The following is a 5,512-nucleotide window of genomic DNA, read 5'->3' as shown; positions in this document are numbered from 1 at the left end:
TTCTCCAAGATCGCCAAGCCTCTTACCGATCTCCTGAAGAAAGACAAGTTCCTTTGGTCTCCTCAATGCCAAGAAAGCTTTGATCTCCTCAAGCAGAGGCTCACTTCCACACCTGTCCTTGTTCTTCCAGATACTTCTAAACCTTTCCAGATATTCTGTGATGCTTCTCTTCATGGACTAGGTGCTGTCCTCATGCAAGAACGTCAAGTTGTGGCGTATGCTTCTCGTCAGTTGAAAAAGCATGAACTCAACTATCCCACACATGATCTTGAGCTTGCAGCCGTGTTACATGCTTTAATAACATGGCGCCAATACTTGTTGGGCAACAAATGTGAGATCTTCACCGACCACAAGAGTCTCAAATACATCTTCACACAACCCAACTTGAACCTCCGTCAAACGAGATGGATGGAAACCATCAAGGACTTTGATCTCTCTATCAGCTACACTCCAGGCAAAGCTAATGTCATGGCTGACGCCCTTAGTCGCAAGTCCTATTGCAACAACCTCATGATTCAAGAAAGTCAACCTGCTCTTTATGAAGAATTCAGGAAATTGAATCTTGAGCTTGTTCCCCAAGGCTACCTTGCAAACTTGGTGATCACGCAAACTCTTGAAGATAAGATACGAACCGGACAGTTAAGAGATGGTTGTATCAAAAACATCAAAGAGAACATGCACAAGCCCAAGTACAAGTCCTTCTCTATCAATGATCAAGGAACTCTCTTCTTCCAAGGTCGAATCGTTGTTCCAAAGGATTCAAACCTTAGAAGCCTCATTCTCAAAGAAGCTCATGACACTCCTCTTTCTATACATCCGGGCAGCACAAAGATGTACCTCGATATCAAGTCTACCTATTGGTGGACTAGGATGAAAAGTGATATTGCTCGCTATGTCTCAGAGTGTGATGTCTGTCGCCGTGTTAAAGCAGAACATCAGAGACCTGCCGGTGTCCTCCAACCCCTGAAGATTCCTGAGTGGAAATGGGATAAGATTGAGATGGACTTCATAACTGGTTTTCCAAAATCTCGCAAAGACAATGATGCTATCTTTGTAGTGATCGACCGTCTTTCCAAGGTTGCTCACTTCCTTCCTGTCAAAGAGACAATATCTGCTAGTCAGTTGGCTGAGCTCTACACAGCAAAGATCGTCTCTCTTCATGGTGTTCCCTTGGAAATAAGCTCTGATCGCGGAAGTATCTTCACTTCCAGGTTTTGGGCTAGCTTTCAGAAAGCTATGGGAACTAATCTGCTCTTCAGCACAGCTTACCATCCACAAACGAGTGGGCAAGTCGAAAGAGTAAATCAGATTCTCGAGGACATGCTCCGTGCCTGTGTTATCTCTTTCGGCATGAAATGGGAAGAATGCCTTCCATTCGCTGAGTTCTCTTACAACAACAGCTATCAAGCCAGTTTGGGCATGGCACCCTTCGAAGCTCTCTATGGTCGCAAATGCAGAACACCTCTGAGCCGAGTGCAGAAGCGGTGAAAGGCAAATCTTTGGCCCCGATGTCATCAACGAGGCTGAAGAAAAGGTGCGAATCATTCGTGAAAATCTGAAGATAGCACAATCTCGGCAGAAAAGCTATTATGATAGCAAACACCGTGATATGATCTATCATCCTGGTGATCAAGCCTACCTCCGTGTTACTCCAATGAGGGGCACTCATCGTTTTGGTATCAAAGGCAAGCTGGCGCCAAGATACATTGGTCCCTTCAAAGTTCTAGCAAAGCGTGGTGAAGTCGCTTACCTCCTTGAACTTCCTGAGAAGCTCTCCAAAGTACACGATGTCTTCCACGTGTCACAGCTCAAGAAGTGCTTCAAAGATCCGGGCCGTGCAGTTGATCACGAGTCCATTGACCTCCAAGAAGACCTCTCCTACAAAGAGCATCCCGTTCGGATTCTTGATGAAGCTGAACGTCGAACTCGCAACAACTCTATCAAGTTCCTCAAGGTGCAGTGGTCGCACCATTCCGATAAAGAAGCAACTTGGGAGCGGAAAGATCAACTCCGTTCCGAGTACCCGTCCTTTTTCTCTTCTTCCTGAGAATCTCGGGGCGCGATTCCTTCAAGGGGGGGCGTTTGTAACATCCCAAGTGAGCTACCCTTTTTACCTTCCATGTTTATGCATCATCTTTGCATCATGCATGTCATACCATGTCACCTTTGGTTTTTAATAAAATTGCATTTGGTTTTGTTGCTATGTTTATGTGCTTGTCCTCTCTTTCTCTCTCCCTGGTTTCTTCATCTTGCTACATCCCTTGTGATGTTACAAGAAAAACCTAAACCTATCCTACCACTTGACCATTTCAAAAAGGTCATGTCAAAACTTTCTAGTAATATGGGTTAATATTAAACCCCTCTCTTTAACCTCTTACTTTACAATTAATCAACTTAAGAATGTTTTTGGAATGTTCAAAATGTTTTGTCTTGATTCTAAATAATAATGTTTATGCTGAAAACATTCCTCTCACTTCTCTCTACTTTTGTTTTCAAACTCAAAATTGTTTTTCCGATGGTTTAAATAAAATCAGAGAAAGAAAAGGAATAAAATAAATAAATAAATAAGCAAGCCCAACTCTAGTCCTACCTCTAACCGGACCAGCCCACCTTACCTGACCCAAGTTTAAACCAGCCCAGTTTAACTTCTCGAGAAGCTGCTCCTGTTCTTCCTCTTCCTCCTGTACGAACCAAACATTCACCACATGATCCTCTCCATCTCATGGATGCCTGACACCTGCCCTCTTCCCCTCCATGTACACCAGGTGCTGGCAGAACCCTAGCTCGCTTCCTTCCTCACCCGCGCCGCGCCGCCCCTTTTTCTTTCTCCAATTCATGCACCTCTCTGTGAGATAACGAGAGAAAAACCGCCACTGCCGTCGACCGCCGCAGTCGCCATGACCGTCCTCGAGCTCACCTGAGTAGCAGAAAAGAACCGCCGTGGTCTTCTCTTCCTCCTCATCTACTTCATGGAACAAGCCCCGCCAAGAGCTGCTCGACTCCTTCCCCGCCTTCGCCGTCTTCTTCCCGGAGTCCATCGAGTGCGCCAACTCTCTGCTTCCTCTCCGGCCGTCTCGCCTCGCAGACGACCCTCGGTGAGAAGCCGCTTCTCCACCTCTCCGGCTACACCTGGGTGAGCAAGACCTTCCTCCCTCCCCTGCACGTGCTCTTGCATCTCTGGTTCTAGCTGAGGAGGAGAGACGAGATCAAGACGAGATCGAGTTCACATAAAAAAACGCCCAGTTTTTCATCTCACAGCACCCTGTTTTTCGACACATCTCCTCGCCAGCACAGTCCACATCAGCACGCGTTCTTCACACCGTTGGAAAGCTGAGACGAAGGGCTACAACTTTCGTTTTGGAATCACTCAATTTCGTTGCCTGTAGACGACGCCACCTTCGATCAAACATCTGTCCAGAACTTGTTTTCAGTTTTCGCTGTTTCTCGCACATGTCGCGGTACCGTTTTCCGGCGAACCTCGCCGCCACCACGGTGCACCAAAACGCCCCAAACTTGTTCCTTTCGAATCTTGGTATATCCAGTATGCTCAACTTGTCAAGAGTCTTGCCTAGCAACACCTAGATTCGTCGCTCTAGACACTTTAATATCCGTGCAGTTTTGCCTCTACAGGAAATAGCTACTGTCACGTTCTTCAGTTAGCAAGTGTCAATTCTTCAGTTAGCACAGAACCACAGTTTTTCTTCTTAACGTCCTGTTTCATATCAAAAACCAAACAGCAACACACTGGTTATGTACCTTGCCAACCATGGGCGCGTCTGTGGTACAAATCCCACATCCGGCAGAGATGCCAAATGTTTTTGCATGTCGTTTTGCTCACTGCCTGTTTTCCAAATATTTTAAAATTGCACTTTCCAAATCCAAATCACACAAACTTTATATCGAAATGCATCAGAAAAACATGAGGATTTCAAATATCATACTGTCATGCATCATGGGCATCATCTCTAAATTGACCAAACTAAAATTTGCAACCTGCATTAATAATGTATGTGTGGGTGCATATCATTTCTTGTGAATTATGAGCACCCCACTTAACTCTGCCATGCACACATCTCTTGCCATGTCATCATGCATCATATTGCGCATTGCATACTTGTATTGATTTGTGCTACAATTTCCTTGTATGTGTTATTTGGTTCTTCTCGAGTAGACACCGACGCAGAGCAGTTCGAGCAGGAGTACGAGCACCCCCCAGGAGGATCGTGTCGGTGCTTCTACCTTTGACCTGACAGGCGAGCCCACCCCTTCACCTATTTTACATTTTCATGCTCTTTTGATCTATTGCTACCCCTATGTTGCGATTCTGTTGTGTCACGTGACCTATTCCACCTGTTACCCTATATGATCCGAGATACACCTCCTTGCCCTACCTGATGTTTGTTGTTTGCCAGCTATGCGAGTCGTAGGCGAGTTTAGGGTTTTGTTGATATCTCGAAATGTTCGGGATATCTCGTTGGGTAGTTGTTTTACTTCTATATCTGTTGTTGGAGATAATCATGGCTCACCCTATTGGTAATATTAAAATGGATAAGAAGAGGCATCGGTGGGTCAACTGTATATTTTGGTTTTACCATGGCTCACTTGTGTCCAATTTTATAATTAGGACGAGTTCTTGTTTTCTGATCCAAGACTGAGCGCACTAACCACACGTGGGAGGTTTCACTGGGGCCCCCTCGACCTATTACTGGAACTGCTTCCACTGTCCAAGTGCCACAACTAGTTCGTAACGTTTTGTTTCTCCCGGGCGTGCAAGCTTGTTTCTTTGTGGTCAGATATCATGGTGTTACTTTTGGGGAAGCCTTTTGTGCCTTGTAACCCCATTGTCTCTTGCACGCTCGTAGGCGCGGTACGTATTGTTAAGAGGTCATCCTCTAGTGGGCTCTGATCCTTCTTAACCGTAGACGCAAACAGCTAGGTCCGCGTCGGAGTTCCGATCGGGCTCTGAAACGGATTTAACCTAGATAGGTGGCTTCTTGGACTTGGTCTGTGGTGAAGGGAGGGGTTGTGTTGCGAGGTTTCGCTGGCAAGTTTTCTCAAAACCCTTGCTTGTGGAGTCGGACATGCGTGTATGGGTACAGTAGTGCATCCCTGCAGGGTGAGATCTTATCGATAAGCCGTGTCCGCGGTTATGGACGACTTGGAGATGTTTAACTCGATCATAGAACAACTTACACCTTATTGCCTGTTGTTAATAACTTGCTAATAAAACTCTTTCAAAAAGTGTGAGTGCCTTTGCAATACCTCTTGGCGAAGGGGAATTGCTTTGGCTGGGTTTTGTTTGTAGAGTATAGAACTGCTAGTTATGCGCTCTCTCACCTTCTCTGATAGACGAATGTTGTAGCGTGTCTCTATTGGATAGACGCTTTGCTGCCGCTAAACTCCACATATAGCCGGGTGAAGTTTATACCGCCCACCAGCGAGCATAGCTGGTCTTGTCTCGCAAGTACGTGCCATTGGTACTTACCCTCGTTTTTCTCCCTTTTTTTCCGGA

The sequence above is a fragment of the Lolium perenne genome, chromosome 4 (genome assembly GCF_019359855.2).
Source record: "Lolium perenne isolate Kyuss_39 chromosome 4, Kyuss_2.0, whole genome shotgun sequence".
NCBI lineage: Eukaryota > Viridiplantae > Streptophyta > Magnoliopsida > Poales > Poaceae > Lolium > Lolium perenne.
The sequence above is the reverse complement of the archived record's forward strand: the minus strand, read 5'-3'. Positions refer to the sequence as shown.